Here is a 22026-nt window from a genome sequence, read left to right as displayed (position 1 = left end):
GGGGGGCTGGGGTCCCAGGGGGACAGAGGGGAACGGGTACGAGAGATGGGGGGCTAGGGTTCTGGGGTGGCTGAGGGGGCTAAGGGGGGAAGGAAAAAGGCCGGAATTGGGGCTGGGAGACGAGGGGAGGAAGCTGGGAGAAGGCGGTCTGGGAAGCGGGTGGACTTGGGATGGAGGCCCAGAGAAGGGGTCCGGGGAGAGAAGGGGACGGGGTTCTTAGGGAGGGGAAGGGGAGGCGGTCCTGGGGAGGAGGTTGGGGCGAGCCGGGGGAGGGGGGCGGGGAGGAGTGGTCCGGAAGAAGGGCTGGGCTAGAGAGGGAGAGGGCCTGAGGTGGTGAGGCCCAGACGGAAGAAGGGCTGAGAAGGGAGGGGGTTTGAGCCTGGATCCCCGCCCCCTCCCCTTCAGCACTGCCGCGCCTCTTGACCGACCGTGAGCCCGGATTTTGTTATAGGATATGTACACAGAGAGGAAACAGAAACAATACATTGTTAATTCAAAAGCAAGGTTGTTGCACGATATAGATACTTTATCCGTTTTTGGAAAATGAGGAATATTAAGCCAATCGTCTTCGGTGTTTGTGTACTTGCGTCAATGCAAAACAAAAGGTCTGGGAGAATGCACTCTTGTCTCGGTTACCTCTGCAGTCTGAGGTCTGGAGAGCCAAGACTTCTCGCTTTTCATTCTCAATACATTGGCAATTAGAACAACAAACAATTCGCAAAAGCAAACAGCATAAGGAAATGTGGCTGGGACCTGGAATCCAAACCATCTGCCCCTGTCTCTGGCACTTGATCACCTACACCTTAAACCACAGCCACAGGCCCTACCCCGTGTGCAACAGTCTGGAGTGGTTTGCCTCATTTAATCCCACCCCTGAGGCGGATGTGATTTTTCCAATTCACTGATGAGAAACGGAGACTCTGAGAGGTTAAGTAACTTGCCCAAGGCCACACAGCAAGACCTGACAGGAAAGCCAACCTACTGCAGCCTAACGAATGAGGTTAGGGGTTGCCACAGAGCACAGTGCCTGGCACACAGTAGGCGCTCTATAAATACTGGCTGGTTTGTTGAATGGCAGAATGAGTGGCTCTTATAGGCTGGTGGGTAGAGACTCCCTAAGAATGGGGGGGGGGGTCTCTTTTTTAATGATCTGACAAGAGAGAACATAAGATGAAAAGCTTCAGCCTTGAGTGCTCCAGGAAGACAGAGGAGGAAATAGTGAAGACCACAAAGGGGGTAAAAACCAAGTCAACAAGTGCTCTGCTCTGGCAGGTCTGGTGTAGGGGAGTGACGCCCTCTGGGGACAGGAGGGCTGCTAAGTTCCTGGGACTTCAAAGGCAGCAGATGCTTCACTCCTGCAAAACCCAAGGATCAGGCTGCATCCAAATCGCTTGCCCTGTTCGAGAAACATTTTTCTTTCTGCACTTTCCTGGGGTGACAACAGCAGCGACGCTGGGTACCACTTACTGAGCACCTTTTCTGGGCCAGCCAAGCCTGGCCAAATTTTCGCAGAACTAGGGCCCCAGAGAGACCAGAGGGAGGGAGGAAGGAGGGAGCAGAGCATGAGGAGGGCTGGATCAAGGCTCCTGGGGTCCCTTAGCCTCAAGAGACTGTCCACCGTGTAGAGGGGTACATTCAAGGAGACATTTCCATATCATTGAAGTTACTGTAAACAGCAAGTGTCCAGAGTGGGAATACTGAGAGGAAGGAAGGAGCAGACCAAGCAGAGAGTTGACAAGAACCAATGAGCAAACATTTATTTCACTTGCGTTATTATTATTATTTTTTTTTACTTTCCAAATATTAGGTAACTTGCAACTCTGCAAATGGGTGGGGAAACCCCTTCAGACCTCCAAACTGAAGGGGAATTTCATCCATCCCTAGAGACCTAATCCAGATTTTATATCTACATAATTTTATTCTTCCCAAAATGTGATTGATGATTTTTGTTACATTGAAATGTAATATTTTTGTATAATTCTTATAAAGGTTTTCATCCATTGTTTTCTTTTTTATTATGTTAAAAGAATTTTTAAGTTTATTTTTAGTTTTTTTTACATGTTTTTTTTTTTTTTTAATGTTTACTTATTTTTGAGACCGAGAGAGACAGAGCATGAACGGGGGAGGATCAGAGAGAGAAGGAGACGCAGAATCCAAAGCAGGCTCTGAGCTGTCAGCACAGAGCCTGACACGGGGCTCGAACTCACCGACTGTGAGATCATGACCTGAGCCGAAGTCGGACGCTCAACCGACTGAGCCACCCAGGGGCCCCTAATGTTTATTTATTTTTGACAGAGACAGAGCGTGAGCAGGGGTGGGGTGGAGAGAGAGGAAGACACAGAATCCGAAGCAGGCTCCGGGCTCTGAGCTGTCAGCACAGAGCCTGACGTGCGGCTTAAACCCACAAACTGTGAGATCACAAGCTGGGTGGAAGTCAGAGGCTTAACCAACTGAGCCACCCAGGCGCCCCATTGGTTTATTTTGAGAGAGAGAGAGAGAGAGAGAGAGAGAGAGAGAGAATGTGGGGGAGGGGCGCAGAGAGAGAGGGGGACAGAGAATCCCAAGCAGGCTGCATGCTGTCAGCACAGAGCCCCATGTGGGGCTCGAATTCACAAACCAGGAACCACAAACTGAGATCGTGACCTGAGCTGAAGTTGGACACAACCGACTGAGCCATTCAGGTGCCCCACATCCATGATTTTCTTTGTTGAGCCACAGTGTGACCAGATACGGATCTCTTTCACATTGATTTCTTGTAGAATATACAAAACCCTGCCATGGTCACATTCTGTGTTTTGTTTTGTTTTGTTTTGATTTGTTTTTTTAACTCATCTAAAAAACTATCTCCTTTTATGTTCTGTTTCTTCTTTCTCTTCCCTGCGCTCTGGCTTCTTCTTCTCTAACACTCTGACATTCCCTCTATCACAGCCTCTATCTGGCTGGTGGTTGTCATTTCTATACATACCTCTGTCCCCTGTATACAAGACCAGGAGCTTAGCCAAACGGAGTCACTAAATTATTCAATATTTTTAAAAAATTAATTTAGGGGCGCCTGGGTGGCTCAGTCGGTTAAGCATCCGACTTCAGCTCAGGTCACGATCCCACGGTCCGTGAGTTCGAGCCCCGCGTCGGGCTCTGGGCTGATGGCTCAGAGACTGGAGCCTGCTTCCAATTCTGTGTCTCCCTCTCTCTCTGCCCCTCCCCCGTTCATGCTCTGTCTCTCTCAGTCTCAAAAATAAACAAACATAAAAAAAAAATTTTTTTAAAAATTAATTTATTTAGGGGCGCCTGGGTGGCTCAGTTGGATAAGCATCTGACTTCGGCTCAGGTCATAATCTCACGGTTTGTGGGTTCGAGCCTCGCGTCAGGCTCTGTGCTGACAGTTTAGAGCTTGGATCCTGCTTCCGATTCTGTGTATTCCTCTCTCTCTCTCTCTCTCTTTCTCTCTGCCTCTCTCTCTCAAAAATAAACGTTAAAACAATTTTTTAAATTAATTAATTTATTTTTGAGAGAGAGAGAGAGCAAGCAAGGCGGGGCAGAGAGAGAGGGAGAGAATCCCAAGCAGGCTCTGCGCTGTTAGCACAGAGCCCAACACGGGGCTCAAACCCACGAACCTCGAAATCATGACCTAAGACAAAACCAAGAGTCAGACGCTTAGCCATCTAAGCCACCAAGGTGCCCCAGCACCTGGCACACAATCTGTGGCATATAGTAGGTGTTTAATGAGAAGTTATTGAATGAAAGAAAAAATTTAAGGCAGAGAAAATTTGAGAATCTGACCTCTGCAGGTACCATATCCAGTCCTGGCCTCAAAGGGAAGCCAGAAAAGCTTCTGTGAATCACAGCCTCTTCAGCAGGCTTTGCGACTTAGGGTCTATTATTACCCCCATTTTACAGATTAGTAAAATGAGGCTCCAGGACATTCACTTACCGCTGCTTAGTTCCCAGATGCTTATCATATCACTGTGGTTAGGAGAGCTTTTCTGGTCACCCAGACTCCAGAGCCAGCCTTTAAAAGTGCTAGCCCAGGCACAGAGCCCAGGGGCAGGCCCAGAAGCCTCTCAAGTGGACCCTGCCTAGTTTCAAGGCAAGCCTCCCTCCAGCTCCTCTGAGACTGAGTGTTGTGAGCAACGTGGGCATGCATACTGACACTGACTCCACAATACACAGAAGCCCAGCCAGGTTCATCTCAGCTCACCTCCTCAGTGGGGCCTTTCCCAGATAAACCCAGAAGCAGGCACTGGGTCTGTGCCCCTTCCCTGGACGGGCCCCCAGCATGGAGCCACGGTTAAGAGTCCAGAATTTGGAGTCAGACCAACCTGATGTGAATTTTGTCTCTCTCCTCATTTACTGTGTGTCTTTAGACAGGTGACTGCGACTCTCTGAGCCTCTGAAAATCGGGGAGGAGGACCGTTGTGAGAATTGAATGAGAATTCTGTGCACTGCCTGTCAGCACGAGCTGGCATCTGGCCGGCACTCAATGCATGTCTATAATCACAGTCGTTCCTTCCTGTTCTCAGACACATCAGAGCCCCTCTTGCAGTCACTCATGCTGCGTAACAAAACGGCCCCCAAATCCAGTGGCTTAAAAAGTTTGTTACGGCTCATTTGGTGGGCTTGGGAACAGTTTTCCTGTTTCACCTGGTGTTGATTGGGGTCAATCGTGCTGTCACACTGCCTCCCCCTCCATGTGATGTCTCATCACCCTCCAGGAGTCTCCATGTGCTCTCTGTCCAGAAAAATGGTCTGGGCTTCTTAGAGCATGGCAGCTGGATTCCGAAGGAGTAAGAGGAAGCAGACAGGCGTCTGTCTTCAGGGTGTCGCTTCTGATGCATTGTTTTGTTCATCAGAGTGAGTCACAGGGCTAGCTCAGACTCCAGGGGAAGAAAAGATAACCCCCCTCTTGAAGGTGAGAGCTACATACGCGTGCAGGGAGGGAAAGGTTGGTTGGCGGATTACTCGTGGATGAACCTTCAGGTTCTCAGGACCTCTTGCTTTCCCCCGCCCTATGCCCTCCGCCCATTCTGTCCAATGAAGACGTTCGGTCTGACTGCAAAAACGACACAAAAACAAAAAACAAAAACACTTCATACTGAGATCAGTCATGGCCAAGCCAGTCAGAGTGCTGGGAAACTGGCGAGAAGAGAAAATACACACTCCCTATGCTCAAGAAACTCCCAAAACTCACGAAAAACAAAACAAAACTGCAATAATGAACACTGACATATGTGGCTCTCACCACCTGCCGGGCACCTGCCTGAGGTGGGTCCGAATCACCAGGGCCTGCTTCTGACCTGGTCTGGTGCTTCCTTGCGGCCCAGGACTGCAGGAGGACGCCGGGCGACCTGCCCACAGCTATCCGGCAATATACTCCAGGACCGGGAGGCCTGCAACTTGTGTAGCGAGCGACCATGCGTCCCAGGATTCCTGGAAGGGCCTTGCTTTCGTATTCACTGCACCTGTTCTCCAAAGGGTACTGTCTAATGAGAGAGCGAGCGAGTCCCTGTTTCAGTCATCTGAATGGGGGCAAAAAAAGGGTAATAGTCCAGGGAGAAATGGATTGCAGCTGGGGAGACTGGGCAAGAACATTCCAGATGGATGGGGCCGGCTTGAACAAAGGCCTGGAGGTAGGAGCGTCTGGGCAGCGGGAGGGGCCCATGGGCTGGCTGGTAGCCATTGGAAAAGTGGCCCCATCCCAGGGAATGTGCATTCCAGTAAGGGTGGGAGCCTTGAGCTAAAAATAAGACACGAGGGTCTGAGCACACAGCGGGGGGCGGGGCGGGGGGGGGGGGGCCCTGCCCCTGCACAGACCTAGGGGGCCTCACACCATGGCGGGGACAGCAGCTGAGTCTCAGCACCTGACGCACAGAGACTAAACGCAATCTCCTTGGAGAGGCTCAATGACAAGGACAGTCCAGGGCAGAGAGCCCTGACACCTGTTCACATCACACGGAATTCTTACAAATTTGCCCTCCTTTTCCCACTGGGGAGACAGGGAGGAAAAGAGCCAAGACTGGGAATAAAAGAAGATTGAGGGAAAGATTTAAAACTGAGCAACTTCAGCTGAGAAAAAGCAGCGACAAATTATTGAGGGGTGGGGTCTGAGAAGGCAAAGGAAGGAAAGGAAGAGTCAGCTCTTCCCGGGGGCTCCCAAATAAAGGACAGAGACGGCAGACACCGGCCAGACAGCCTACCTGCTCCCTTTCCGTACCCACGCCTCCTCCCCCGTGAGCCCCTTCACCGCCTTCCTCAACACGTTGCTCTCCGGAGGGTCATCGGCGGGGGAAGTTAGTTATCAGGTCTTGTCCTCTGCAGCCACTGTCTCTCCGAAATGTAGGCACTAGAGAAAGAAGAGATCTCCAAATCTAACTTGATTTCAAGAGAGAAGACAGCCCACAGAATGGAAGGAAATGTTTGCAAGCCAAATATCTGGTAAGGGTCTGATCTCCAGTAAAAAGACACCTGCAACTCAAAGACAGAAAGACAAACAACCCAATATAGAAGTGGGTCACAGACTCGGACACACATGTCTCCAAAGACATACTGATGGCCCACTAGGATGTGAAAAGACGCCCAACATCATTAGCTACCTGGAAAACGCAGGTCAATAGCACGGTGAGATGCAACCTCATAGCCACCAGGATGACTGTAATCTAAAAGATGGGCGATAACAAGCATTCACACGGATGGAGAGACATTGGAATACTCCTAGGCGCTTGTGGGGATGTAAAATGGTACAGCTGCTGTAGAAAACAGTCTGGTGGGTCCTCATGAAGCTAAACAGAATCATCCTGCAAGGGGCGCCTGGGTGGCTCAGTCGGTTAAGCGTTGGACCCCTGGTTTGGACTCAGGCCATGATCTCACCGTTTGGGAGTTCAAGCCCCACGTTGGGCTCCGCGTTGCTGGTGCGGAGCCTGCTTGGGATCCTCTCTCTCTGCCTCTCCCCTGCTCTCTCTCTCTCTCTCTCAAAATAAATAAATAAACTTAAAAAAAATTATCCTATGACCCAGAAATTCCCCTCCTAGGTATATCTGAAAGAATTAAAAAGAGATGTTCGAACAAAATGTACACAGGAAAGTCTACACCGGCACTATTCACAAGAGCCAAAAGGTAAAAATAACCCCGCTGTCCGTCCACTGATGATGAGTGGCTAAACAAAATGCGGCAGATCCATCCTGAAACATTATTTAGCTGCTGAAAAGAACGAAGGACTCTGCACGCTACAACACGAACGGATCTTGAAAACATTATGCTAAGAGAAAGAAGTCGGACACAGAAGCCGCGTAATTGTATGAACCACTTAACATGAAATCCCCAGAATGGGCAAATCCATAGAGACAAAAAAGCAGATTAGTGTTTGTGAGGGGAGGTCGGGGGGGAGGGGAGGGGGAGTGACTGCTTAACGGGTATGAGATTTCCTTCCGGGATGATGAAACAATCCTGGAACCAGACAAGAGGTGAGGGGTGCAGAACACTGTGAAGATACTAAGTGTTACTGCATTGCACACTTTAGAAGTAGTTAAAAAGGTAGATTTTATGTCGTGTGTCTTTTACCACAACAAAAGTAATCTGATTTGAAATGGCATTTTTGCAGGGATCTTGGTCAGTTACGTTACCTTCATTCGTTTACACGTGTACCATTTACATTTCCAAACTTCCAGGTTGTATTTAAATTTTAAGGAAGATACGCAACTTTCTGTCTATTTCTAAAAGACTCACGCAGCTGAGTCCAAGGTGAGGTGAGGTATTTAAAGCCGGGGAGCGGGGCGGGGTGGGGGGGCTCTGTCCTGAATGGCATCTGAGGAGCCTTCTGGGTTAGCTTCCGGGCCGACAAGGCTGGCAGATTGCAGGGTGGTCCGGTGGATGGCAGGTCCTAGAATTGAGTAAGAACCCCTGGGAGGAAATTCACTGAGGGAAGGAGGAGCCCAGTTGAGGGGCAGAGAGAGGGAGACAGAGGATCCAAAGCAGGCTCCAGGCTGTCGGTGCAGAGCCCAATGCGGGGCTTGAACCCACAAACTGTGAGATCGTGACCTGGGCAGAAGGCAGATGTTTAACTGACTGAGCCACCCAGGCGCCCCAGAAGCTTAGGACTTTTGAAGGGAGGTGGCTTTGGACTCCTTGGTGGCAGTTAGAGACTATGGAATGGACAGTTCACAGAAGCTATCGCATTGGCTTGATTTAAGGCTCAGATGACAGTATGCATGAAATGCTCTGAACAGTTTATAGCACGTCGTAAACAAAGTCAGTGCTTCTAAACCTTCTTGGTACTAGAATTCCTTTTCAATCTTAACACAACCCCGAAGAGATTTTGTTTATATGGGTTATAACCATCTCTATTTACCATATTAGAACTTAAAACTGAGAAAAATTCCAAATATTATTTCAATTAAAATTACAACAAGCCCATTACATATTAATATAAATACTATGGTTTTATGAAAATAATTCAATTTTCCAAAACACTTTTTTTTTTTACCGAGGAAATTGGCATTAAAAAAAATTTTTTTTATAAATCTCTTTAATGTCTGACTTAACGGAAAACAGCTGGATTCTCATAGCTACTTCTGAAATCAATCTATTGTGATATGTTGTTCTGGTTGACGTATATAAGGAAAATGCAGCCTGACAGAAGCACCCCGTTGGAGAAGGGGGGGCTATTTCAAAAGCCTTTGCCGATCACTGTGGATATTATTCTTTAACAGTGCACCAAAACTCGTCGAGTTTTAGTTTCTTAGCGGCAATGTTGAAGCTGAAACCATAACGATGAACTTTTCCTATTCTGTGATCTCGAGATCCATTGGTCTATCTTTCCCTTTCAATGGATCCTTTACTCATCTTGTAGTCTCGTGCATTGGTCATTTGGAAAATACTGATTCACGGATTCACACAGACCTGCCAGATGCCAACAAACTTAATTTGACAACACTTCCAAATCGCATTTGTTCAAAGCACCACCAAAATCTTAGAAACTAACCAGGTAACTGTCAAGCTCACAATGGCTGGTACGAGTTTTCCAAAATTCTAACTTTGGCCTGCAATTTCAAGTTGTGTCAGTGAAAACAAATCCTGGCAGTTGCTTTCCTTGAAAGGACAGGCCCCCTTTGTTCACTTTCAAAAACGAATCCGTCTAGTCTCAATCGCCATCGTTTGTCAGATAAAAATGGTGGCCCGCTTCAGCTGACAACTCCATCCTCTGAGTGCTGTTCTTGGAGACAAGCACTGTACCTTCTGGTACGTTGCAGAAAAGTGCCTTCTGGGTACTTCTCATCTTGTCAGACAAAGTACTGTAAAGGTATGTCCTCAAGGGTCGAAATTTAATAAAATGATTCTTACTGCTTCATCAAGGACACTCTCGAATAGAACTGGCTTTTATTTTTTTTCCTGCAAGAACGTGGTAATTGAAGAATGCAATGGTCACTAATACAGCTTGGAGGGACCGCCTCGATTCGCCCTAAGGGGCCAGCTGGTTTACCGACCTCTGTTGTTGTACCACCCATGCAAAAACGTCCACACACAGTGAAAAAGGCAAATCATATCTCAGTATTATTATAAAAATAATGTTCACCCTTGCAGGTCCCTGAGAGCTCAGTGACCCCCAGGAGTCTGGAGACCACTTTGAATACTACCTGTTTTAGCTCGTTTCCTTCATGGTAATTTAAAAGCAGAACAGACAAACCCACCCAGAAGAAGCAGACTCACTTTGAATTATTTATGGAGCACGTGACTCATAGTAGGAGCTCAATAAACATTTTTAAATCTTTTTTTTTTTAAGTTTACTTGAGAGAGAGAGAGAGAGAGAGAGAACAAGCAGGGGAGGAGCAGAGAGAGAGGGAGACCAAGGACCCAAAGCAGGCAGAGAGCCCAATGCGGGGCTCGAACCCACAAACAGCAAGATCATGACCTTAGCTGATGTCAGATGCTTAACCCACTGAGCCACCCAGATGCCCCTTGAATCTTGAATACTGGCTTCCTCCTACCATGCCAAATGATGTGCTAAACATTTGACATACACTGTCTTATTGAATCTAACATCCCCATTCTACAGATGAGAAAAGCAAGACCCAGAGAAGATAAGAGCCCATGGCAGCTAGTGATGACCACATCCAGGAGTTAAACCCAGTTTTGCCAGACTTCAAAGCTAATCCTCTTAATAACTGTGCCATACTGATTCTGTTTGGCACCAAAACCTTTGGTCATAAGTTAGATCAAGGGGGAAAAGAAGGAAAATAATTAAAGGAAAGTTTAATATTGTAAATAACTTTGAATAACTACCCTGCCTATATGAATCTATTGTTGACTTCCCAGGGCCAACAAAATGAATTCGCCTGGGCCAGAGGGTGAGTAGCTGTGTACAAGGCTGATCTAAAGAAGGTGTATTTTTTTTATTTAAAAAAAATTTTTTTTGGAAGCGCCTGGGTGGCTCAGTCGGTTAAGCGTCCGACTTCGGCTCGGGTCATGATCTCGCAGCTCGTGGGTTCGAGCCCCGCGTCGGGCTCTGTGCTGACAGCTCAGAGCCTGGAGCCTGCTTCAGATTCTGTGTCTCCCCTCTCTCTGCCCCTCCCCTGCTCATGCTTGTCTCTCTCTGTCTCTCAATAATAAATAAACATTAAAAAAAATTAAAAACAATTTTTTAAGTGTATTTGTTATTGAGAGAGAGAGGGAGAGAGAAAATTCCAAGCAGGCTCTGCACTGTCAGCGTGGAGCCTGATGCAGGGCTCGAACCCACAAAGCATGAGATCATGACCTGAGCCAAAACAGAGAGTCGGACGCTTAACCGACTGAGCCACACAGGTGTCCCAGGTGTATTTTTTTTTTTAATGTTTATTTATTTTGAGAAAGAGAGAGCACAAGCCAGGGAAGAGCAGAGAGAGAGAGAAAGAGAAGGGGACAGAGGATCCGAAGCAGGTTCTGCACAGAGAGCAGCGAGCCTGATGCAGGGCTTAAACTCAAGAACCGCAAGATCATGACCTAAGCCGAAGTCAGATGGTCAACCAGCTGAGCCACCCAGGCGCCCCTAAAGAACGTATATTAAGAATGATGGGCTGTGATCACGGCGAGTCCCTTCTCACAAAGGCTGGGTGTACAGGTTTTCATAATCCCAGTGGAGTACCTGACACAAACAACAGCCGGGGGCAGGAGAGGGGGGAAGGACATGCCCGTGGGGCCCAGGTGTGCAAATTAAAATGCAACAAGAATAATGAGATGATTGGCTTCCCTGGGCTGTGTCCCCACAGGTCAGGTTCTACACCTGCAGAAGTTCTGGCAGCATGGCGAGCGGTGGCTTTTCCCAGGTGCTTATCCCCTGTCCCGGCCCTGAGAGGCTGAGCTGGGAATTAACCAGTGAAGTACCAGTTGGAAGTCTTTCTTACCAGGTCTTCACGCCTTTGGCCGTATTCCTTGGCATTCTGGAATATCCTCTGGCCCCTCCTGACCTCTCCAGCCTTCTCTCTACCTCCTCACTTTCCAGAGTCATGGCTTTCTCTCCCCTCCAGACTTGGTACCTGTTTTCTCTGCCTGGAATAAACTCCCCCCTTGCCCACACAACCTCCTTCACCCGGGTGAATCCTCCTCAATCCTCAGGCCTCAGCTTGGACATCACTTCCTTTAAGAACCCTTCCCTGTGGGTGCCCACCTCCAAACTGCCAGAGGACCAGCCTTCTCACCTCTATCACTTGGCCAGCACTTGGGCCAGGGATGCGGTGACTTACAAGACATACAATGTTCATGAAGTTCACGGGCCAGTGTTTTACATCAATGACACTGTTTGTTTGTCTTCCTTGCCCATTAGACTGTAAGATCCGGTGGACTGGGATGGTGATTGAACATTCAGAGCTATGCTTCTGAGTCTCATACGGTGCCCGGCACAGGGTAGGAGCTCAACAGATACTTGCTAAACCAATGAGTGAATGGATGAACAAAGGAATCCATCAAAAAAGGAGGGGAGGGGAGAAGTAGGTGAAATAACAAGTCAATGAAGTAGGAAACAACTTTTGTGCCCACCTCATCATTGGTGGCGAGAGATACTTACCACTCTCATCATTCCACAGGGATTGCCGGAGGAACTGGGCTCTGTGAATGTGAGGCACAGGGCAGGGGTGAGGGCACAGAAAAGATACAGAGCTCAGAGAGGGGCTTCCAGTCGCGTTGAGCACACATTCAAAATGCCCTCACACGCGCCTGGGTGGCTCAGTCGGTTAAGCGTCCGACTTCAGCTCAGGTCACGATCTCGCGGTCCGCGAGTTCGAGCCCCACGTCAGGCTCTGGGCTGATGGCTCGGAGCCTGGAGCCTGCTTCCGATTCTGTGTCTCCCTCTCTCTCTCTGCCCCTCCCCCGTTCATGCTCTGTCTCTCTCTGTCTCAAAAATAAATAAAACGTTAAAAAAAAAATTTAAAAAAAAACAAACAAAAAAACCCCAAAATGCCCTCACAAAACAACACACCCTCAAAAAGTACGATTAATCTTGTGGCAACTGAACCAGAAGTGCTGAGGGAGAAAAAGAAAGTAAAATAATAACATTACAGGAATAATAGAAATGACCATGTATTCGGGTGACCTTTCACAGTGACAAACAACCCCAGCATCTCGGCGGGGCATCACAATAAAAGTCTATGTTTTGTTTTCCTCCCAAGTGTTTTCCTGGTTGAGCTGCTCTGTTCCAAGAGGTGTCGCAGGGATTCAGGAACCTGCCACTATCACTCTCAGCTGTGCAGACACAGCGACGGAGAGGGAGGCAGGCCCGGGAGTGTGCACATCACGTCTGCCCACGTTCCACTGGCCAGAACTCAGTCTGGTGGCCCCACGTGACTGCACGGGAAGCTGGGAATTAGTCTAGTGGGTCCCCTGGAGGAGAAGGAAGTGGGAATTGCTGACCACAGAGCAGTCTCTGTTACGGGGCTTATTTACTGAATGAGCATCTGATAAATGTCAGACACCGGGCTGAAGAAGTCACACGCATGTTGTCATTTTATACTTGTGTCCGCTCTCATTGACAGAGGAGAAACTGAGGCTTAGAAAGCTTTCGTCAAGTTTCTGAGGTGAAAGGCTCATGCGTGCAGAATCACTGTGGAATCTGATCTTTTCAACTCAAAGCCTATAATTGAAAAGCAAGCACAGGGGTCCCTGGGGGGCTCAGTGGATTAAGCATCGGACTTCGGCCCAGGTCACGATCTCGTGGCTTGTGAGTCTGAGTCCAGCGTTGGGCTCTGAGCTGACAGCTCGGAGCCTGGAGCCTGTTTCGGATTCTGCGTCTCCCTCTCTCTCTCTCTCTCTCTGCCCTTCCTCTGCTTGCACTCTGTCTCTCTCTGTCTCTCAAAAATAAGTAGACACTAAAAAAAAATTTTTTTTAAAGAAGAATAAGGACAGATGACACTAGTGAGCCCCTACCTGCGCTGAGACCCCACCCACCCACTCAACATCATTATCACTGATTAAGTGCTGACTTTAGATTCGGCATTGTTCTAAGCACTTTCATATTAACTCATTCACTCCTCACAAGAACCCTGGGACGTACTGTTAATACTCTTATTTGACAGTTGAGGAAATTGCACAGAGAGGTTAAGTGACTTGGCTGAGATCACTCAACAAGTACGCAGCAGAGACAGGGCTCCAACCAGGTAGTCTGTCTCCAAAGCCTATTTACACATTTACCCCTTTCCTACCTCTTTACGGACAACAAAAGAAATTGTTCTAGAGCAGAGTCTCCGAAATGACGCGCTAGTACCCTGGGGAGGATGCCAGCTGGTCCACTGGGGCGCGAGGGGAAAATAGGTTCCTTCTATTTATGCTTATCTTTATTCTTTAAAAAAAAGTCAGAGAGATAGACTTTACTCATACGTATGATACAGAGTGACCCTGGTGCCTTCACTCAGCTGAGGACCAGTCTGCATAATACATATCAGTAAAATGTCATGCGCTGTGGGTTTTGTTTTGTTTTTTAGAATAAACATAAATAGAGGCGCCTGGGTGGCTCCGTCGGTTAAGCGTCAGACTGCAGCTCAGGTCATGATCTCACGGTTCGTGGGTTCAAGGCCCCTGTCGGGCTCTGTGCTGACAGCTGGGAGCCTGGAGGCCGCTTCGGATTCTGTGTCTCCCTCGCTCTCTGCCCCTCCTCTGCTGACGCTCCGTGCGTCTCTCTCCCAAAAATAAATAAACATTAAAAAAATTTGTTTAATAGAATAAACATAAATAGAAGGTGTCACGTGCAGTGCTTGGGTAAGTGGATCAGCGCAGTAAGTTTGGTTTTAATTAAACTGGCTCTCACAGTATGGACAGGTGGTTTTAAAAGATTCCTACATAGAAGGGTTGAGGGACAGACACCCACCTTCGATACCGCCGCCTCCGCCTTATCGCCCCAGGCTCCCTCACGCAGGCGCACCACCTCTCCTTCAGAGTGGAAGGCGGGGCCTTGTGGCCACACCCCTTCCCTTTTCCCCGCCTTCCTCGTTTCTCTTGGAGGCGTCATTGGCTGCTTCACCTTGCGATTCGGCGAGCCCCCGGGGTCGGTGAGACGCGATTGGACGGAGTTGCCGCCTCTCGCCCGGTGGCCAGCCTCGATTGGCCGAAGTGCTGCGGTGGGGGCAGGATTTGCCAAGTTACGTCTAGGAGGCTGCCACCCCAGGGGTCTGCGGGCGCCCGAGGGCGGCTCTCGCTTCCGGGTGCTGGTTGCTGGGCGGCGCGCGGCGATCCCCAGGCCCCAGGGGTCTGGGAGCCGGTCCGGTGGAGAGGCCTGAGGCATGAGGGGCTAAGAGGGCTAGCAGGAGAGGCGGGGTGTGGCCGCCGGCCCGCGAAGGACCGAGATGCCGGCTGGACCTCTGGTGGAGGACATGCGATGACGCCAGGTGGCGTGGTCGACACGGGACACCTAGCAAGGTCCCCGGGCTTGCCACCGGGCCTGGGAAGCCTAAGGGTTCGGAAGCCGGGATCGGAGGCTTCTTTGCTCCAGCAGATAGATGCACAGGACCCGTCAGGAGCAGTTGCAGGAAACTGAATCTGACCGAGCAGGTGGAGAGCTTCTGGAGCACACAGAGGTCCGGGAGCAAGGGAACTGGACGAAACACAGCAAAAAGCTGATTGCTGGCAGCGAGCCTCTCAGCGCTCAGACTCCTCTCAAGAAGCAAGTGGTTGGCGGGGGGGGGGGGGGGGTTGAAGGCATTTGGCCAAGGGGGAAAGATCCAGGAGAAACGTGACCAGCGGAAATCTGCGCACAGGTGCTTCTGTCAGAAGCTCCGTGGCCTGTGGGCGAATAAATCCCGTCCCGGACTTAACTGTGGTGGAGGAAGAAAGAACATCTGTGGGAATGAGCTTGTCTTGCATAGATCGTCCTGAAGTTATTGAAGAAGTTACACGAAAGACTCGCAAGAAATCCACCACTACAAAAAGCCAAAAAATGTTTTCTTGCATCAAGATTGTTATCTGTGAGATGCCCGAGGCCCAGGAGAGATCAGACTGACTTTCTGAGAGGAGGTTTTCCTGCAGGCCTATGGGAGGTGCTTCGTCACTCAGGAGGTCCTTGCTGCATGACAAAGACAGGTAGTGGCAAAAATGGCAACAGCAACAGCCAGATGATATACTAAGAAGTGAAGTCCCCCTGAGTCAGTCCCTTGCATGATCGAATCTCCAAGAGACCCCTGGAAACAGGGAGGCTTACGCGTATAAAGGGGTGCCACGTAAGGCGACCTGAACGCATTCTTCCTTAGAGTCGACTTGACGATATTCCCGAATCAGGTCATTAAGAGCATTCCAGATCACTTAAATTTTCTAGGGTGGTGAAAACACACAAGATTATTCTGCCAGCAGAGGATCACCCAAAAATGACCCGGAATTTTTACTTAGGTCAAGTTGCTAAATAAAAAGTTCATTGTGTTCTTCAGAACCAGCAGGGGGGAATCCACATTGAAATACTAATAATCATAATTAGTACTAACGACACAAATAGTTACTCCTCTTCATGTGCCCCCCGGGCGCTTTGCGAGTGCTTTGCATGCTTTAGTTTGTTAAGTCCTTACGACAATCCTATGAAGCAGATACTCTGGTCACTCCCACTTTAGAAAAGAGGAAACCACCATTTGCGCAGCAGGTAAATGACATAGCAAGGGTTTGAACTTAGCAACCGGCCATGGAACCTCCACTTTCCACCATCAGGCTACTCCCCAGGATGGCACACAGGGCTATGCTCTGGCAAAGAACGATGGTCCCTTTATGCCCTGGCACGTTTTGTGTAATTTCAATAGGACAAGTGAAAATATCAGTATTTGCCTTCTCAAAATGGATCCAGTAAGAAGATTATTGACAGTAATGGATGAGAAAGATTATAAATGTAAGGGTTTTTAATCCCACGAACTCTGTCCCTCCTGACCAGTTAATTGGTGCTCAGTTACAACACGATTTGTGAATATGATCGGCTCTTTCAAAACGGTGTCTTAAGAAGAATACGAATTATTTGCCATAAGTTAGCTTTCCAGATCCCCAAAACGGGCCCTTTAAATCCCAAAGTTTTTTTGTGTTTCAAATGACAATCTTATTTATTTATTTATTCTTTTTTATGTTTATTTTACAGAGAGCATGCCAGTGAGGGAGGGGCAGAGAGAGAGACAGAGGATCCAAAGGAGGCTCTGCACTGAGAGCGCAGAGCCTGATGTGGGGCTCGAGCTCACAAACTGTGAGATCATGACTTGAGCCGAAGTCTGACACTTAACCGACTGACCCACCCAGGTACTCGAAATATCAATCTTTTTTTTTTTTTTTAAATTTTTTTTTAACGTTTATATATTTCTCAGAGAGAAACAAAGCGTGAGTGGGGTCGGGGCAGAGAGAGAGGGAGACAAAGAATCTGAAGCAAGCTCCAGGCTCCAGGCTGTCAGCACAGAGCCTGACGTGGGGCTCAAACTCATGACCTGAGCTGAAGTCGGACACTTAATCGACTGAGCCCCCCAGAGGCCCCATAGCAATCTTATTTTTTTTTTTAATCTTAAAAAAATGTTTTAATGTTTATTTATTTTTGAGAGAGAGAGAAAGAGAGAGAGAGAGAGAGACAGGGGACAAGTGGGGATGGGGCAGAGAGAGAGGGAGACACAGAATCCAAAGCAGGCTCCAGGCTACGAACTGTCAGCACAGAGCCCAACATGGGGCTTGGACTCACAAATGGTGAGATAGTGACCTGAGCCGAAGTCTGACGCTTAACCGACTGAGCCACCCAGGCGCCCCAAAAACATTTTATTTTTTAAGTAATCTCTACACCCAATATGGGGCTTGAACCCACAGCCCCGAGATCGAGTCACATGCTCTGCTGACTGAGCCAGTCAGGTGCTCCAAGAATATGGCTCGAAGGTCTGTATTGCTGGAAGACTGACCAATAGATAAGCAGTTTACATATGTACTTACCTACTAGTTGCTTGGCAAGTATTCTCATGATATAAGTTGGAGATTCCTTTTTCCAAAAGGCTAAATTACTCTAGCCTTTAGGGGTTGGCAAAACAAGGGCTAGAAAGTGAATATTTCAGACTCTGAGGGTCGTGTGGTCTCACTGCAGCTGCTTCCCTCTGCTATTACAGCGTGAAAACACTGCAGACGATTAATAACCAACAAACGAGTGTGGCCATGCTCCAAAAAAACCTTTATTTACAAAAATAGGCAGCGGACCAGATTTAGACCAGAGGCTGTGGTTTTCCCCCCTCCTGCTGTAGCATTTGATAATCTGAAATCTTCTGCAATCAGAAATAGGCAGGGGCGCTTGGGTGGCTCAGTTGGTTGGGCATCCGACTTCGGCTCGGGTCATGATCTCACAGTCCGTGGGTTCGAGCCCTGCGTCAGGCTCTGTGCTGACAGCTCGGAGCCTGGAGCCTGCTTCCCTCTCTCACCCCACTTCTCTCAAAAATGAATAAACATTAATTTTTTTTTTAAAGCGAAAGAAAGTGCCATTTGCATGTGGTATAACTGATGGGTGGCAAACCTCTACTGGGTACCCGTCTGTTAGTTTAGACACAAGTACCTCGTGGGTTGTGGTGCTATTATGCACAGTACTTTTTACAATTCAGTGTCCAGGGCTCAGTACTGGGGTAGCAGCCAGCCCCCGTGAAGGCCGTCAGCGATTCCCTCTCCTGCTCTCCATTCCCTCGAGTGGTTAGTGCCCTTACGCCCTACGTAGAACTGACCTATGCCGCCAGCGGGATATGACAGAAACAACAGACTGTGACTTCCAAGGTTCAATCATAAAGCATAAAATGTTACAGCTCCTGCCCTGCTCTCTCTTGGTGATGAGGACATCAAGGGAAGTGGGTCCTCCTAGGTCCAGTCAACCCATCCGGTGACAACGCAACTCCAGCCAACATCTTGACTGCAACCTCGTGACAGATCCTCAGCCCCATTTCTGTATTCCTGACCCATAGAAACCACGTGAAATCATAAAATTTGTTGTTTCAGGAGGCTAAGTGTTAGGATGGTTTTGTTACTCAGCAGTGGGGAGCTAAAGCAGTTAGCATACAGACGCACAACTGACTCGTGTATACTGACCTTATATTTTGTAACCCCACTAGACTCACAAGTTCTAGTAACTTCCTTGTAGATTCTTTGGGATCTTTCTTTCTTTCTTTCTTTTTCTTTTCCTTTTTTTTTAATGTTTGTTATTTTTGAGAGACAGAGCGTGAGCAGGGGAGGGGCGGAGAGAGAGGGAGACACAGAATCCCAAGCAGGCTCGAGGCTCTGAGCTGTCCGCACACAGCCCGACATGGGGTTCGAACCCACAAACTGTGAGATCATGAGCTGAGCCGAAGTCAGATGCTTAACTGACTGAGCCACCCAGGCGCCCCTGGGATTTTCTACATGGACAACCATGCAGTCTGCCAAAAGAGACAGTTTTATTTCTTGTTTTCTGATCTGCAGGACTTTTATTTGTTTACATTATTGCATTGGTAAGAGCAGACATCCTTGCCTTGTTGTTGTTTTTTTTTAATGTTTATTTATTATTGAGAGCAAGAGACAGAGTGCAAACAGGGGAGGGGCAGAAAGAGGGAGACGGAATCTGAAGCAGGCTCCAGACTCTGAGCTGTCAGCACAGAGCCCAACGCAGGGCTTGAACCCCCTGAACCGTGAGACCATGACCTGAGCCAAAGCGGGATGCCTAACCGACTGAGCCACACAGGCGCCCCCATCTGGCAGTTTCTTAAGAAGTGAACCCTATACTAACGTAGGATCCAACTAGCCTGCTCCTAGATAAACTCAAGCATATGTCCACACAAAAACTCAGGCACCAATGTTCATTGTAGCCGTAACAGACAGAATAATGGCTCCCGAAAAATCTCCCTGTCCTAATCTCCTGAACCTCCCACCGTTAGCGTACACGACTCTGCAGACAATCTGATTAAGTTAAGGATCTTAAGATGGGGAGATCAGCCTGGGTCATCTGGGCGGGCTCATTGTAATCACCAGTTCTTAGAAGAGGGAGGCAGGGGGGTCAGAGGCAGAGAGGTGTGACGTCGGGAACACGGGCTGGAGGGATGCCCTCTGAAGACAGAAGAAGGGCCACGAGCCACGGAATTGTGGATAGACTCAACATTTCTGGGTCTCGGAAGAAGTAGACTGAATGCAAGAGGCCAGAGAGTACATGACACGTGAGCCAATTTATATAAAATTCTAGAAAATGCAAACAGATCTAGAGTGATGTATCAGTGGTTGCTTGGGGATGGGAGAGGGGGGACAGAGGGTGACAAAGGGGCCCAGGCAAACTTGTGGAGGCGGGGGAGATAGACCGATGTGATGGTTTCACACTGGGGCGCCTGGGTGGGTCAGTTGGTTAAGCGTCCGACTCTTGATTTCGGCTCAGGTCGTGATCTCACGGTTCACGGCATCGAGCCCCGTGCTGGGCCCTGAGCCAATAGCACTGCCCCTCCCCCATGCTCGCTCGTGCACGCTCTCTCTCAAAATAAATAAACTTAAAACAACAACAACACACATCACACTGTGCACTTGAAACTTGCAGTTTACTCTCCAACAATTTTACGTCAATAAAGCAATAAAAGAACAATGAAGCCATCTAGGGAAAAGCAAACAGTGGCTGAGGGTGGTGATGATAAAAACTGAGCTACAGTAAGACAACGTCAGACCCGTCGGCCCTTTTCCCTGTCCCAGGGCTTGGATTAATCCAGAAGACTATTCGAGATGGGGGGTTTCCAGCCAGTCTATTTTTTATTTTTTATTGTCTTAAGATTTTATTTTTTTAACTTTTAAAATGTTTACTTTGAGGGGCGCCTGGGTGGCGCAGTCGGTTAAGCGTCCGACTTCAGCCAGGGCACGACCTCGCGGTCCGTGAGGTCGAGCCCCGCGTCAGGCTCTGGGCTGATGGCTCGGAGCCTGGAGCCTGTTTCCGATTCTGTGTCTCCCTCTCTCTCTGCGCCTCCCCCGTTCATGCTCTGTCTCTCTCTGTCCCAAAAATAAATAAAAAACGTTGAAAAAAAAATTAAAAAAAAAATGTTTACTTTGAGAGAGAGAAAGAGAGGGAGAGTAGGAGAGGGACAGAGAAATGGAGACACTCTCAAGCAGGCTCCACACCGACAGTGGGATGTGGGGCTCGATCTCAGGAACCACAACATCATGACCCGAGCTGAAATCGAGAGTTGGACGCTCAACCGACTGAGCCACCCAGGCGCCCCAAGATTTTATTTTTAAGTAATCTCTACACCCACTGTGGGGCTCGAACTCACGACCCCGAGATCAAGAGTCACATGCTCCACTGACTGAGCCTGCCGGGTGCCCCAAACAGTGTCTTTAAATGGGCATAGAATTGGCCTTGAGATATATGTTATACTAGGTTATATGATACTCAGCCATCCCAAGTTGGAAAACATGTAAAAATCAAACGTGTAGACAAACCTCCACAGTTTTTCCAAGAATGTTTAAAGCTGTATCATACTCAATATTTTCCTTCCCCCAAATTTCTTTAAACTTAATGTAAATGTTTTGAAGTCTTCCTTGGAGGTTTCTTTTTTTATTTTTTATTTAAAAAATTTTTCTTAAACGTTGATTTATTTTTGAGACAGAGAGAGACAGAGCATGAACGGGGGAGGGTCAGAGAGAGGGAGACACAGAATCTGAAACAGGCTCCAGGCTCCGAGCTGTCAGCACGGAGCCCGATGCGGGGCTCGAACTCACAGACTGTGAGATCATGACCTGAGCTCAAGTCGGCCGCTCAACCGACTGAGCCACCCAGGTGCCCCTTGGAGGTTTCTTCACGGCAAAAGCAGAAACTTAAGTACCGTTGGGAAACCTTTGTTCTTCCTGCTGTGATAAAACTGTGGTGAAAATTGTAACGAAAATAAAAAAACAACTTGGCAAAGAACCAAAATGTATTTCATCTATTTCCTTTTTTTTTTAAGTTTATTTATTTATTTATTGAGAGAGAGAGAGAGAGAGACAGCACAAGCAGGGAAGGGGCAGAGAGAGAGGGAGAGGAGCCAGGATCCCAAGCAGGCTCTGCACTGACAGCAGTGAGCCCAATGCGGGGCTCGAACTCTTGAAACCAGGAGATCACGGCCTGAGCCAAAACCAAGAGTCTGATGCTTAACGACTGAGCCACCCAGGCGCCCCTATTCCCTCCTTTAAAAAACGTATTTCTTCACCAGCAAATATTATTGGAAGGCTGGGCAGAAAGGGCGGCTGAAGACACACGTACTGGGACATACTGTGCAGGCAGGTGGGTGTTACAGGTGTTTTCCCCATGTCTCTGCTTTAAGGCATTTGCCAGATTCCGCATCACTGATGAAAGACCAGAGCACTACTCCTTAATTTCTGTGAGTCTCAAAAGCAAAGATGATGTGGTCTGCGTGGTGAAGTGACTCATTTAATAAAAACGGTGATTCATGGAAAAAATAAACCCGACTGTGTGAGAATAGTTATTGATGGGGCAGCTGCTTTGGACCGGGGCAAGCCGAGGATCCCGGGATGCCATTATTGAGATAACAACATAAAAATCATTCCACGTATCACTCCTGGGGAAGAAAGGAAGCCAGAAGTACATGGAGTACAGTTTTGGTTTTT

Source organism: Panthera uncia, chromosome D4 (genome assembly GCF_023721935.1).
Source record: "Panthera uncia isolate 11264 chromosome D4, Puncia_PCG_1.0, whole genome shotgun sequence".
Lineage (NCBI taxonomy): Eukaryota > Metazoa > Chordata > Mammalia > Carnivora > Felidae > Panthera > Panthera uncia.
This window is presented reverse-complemented; position numbering follows the sequence as displayed.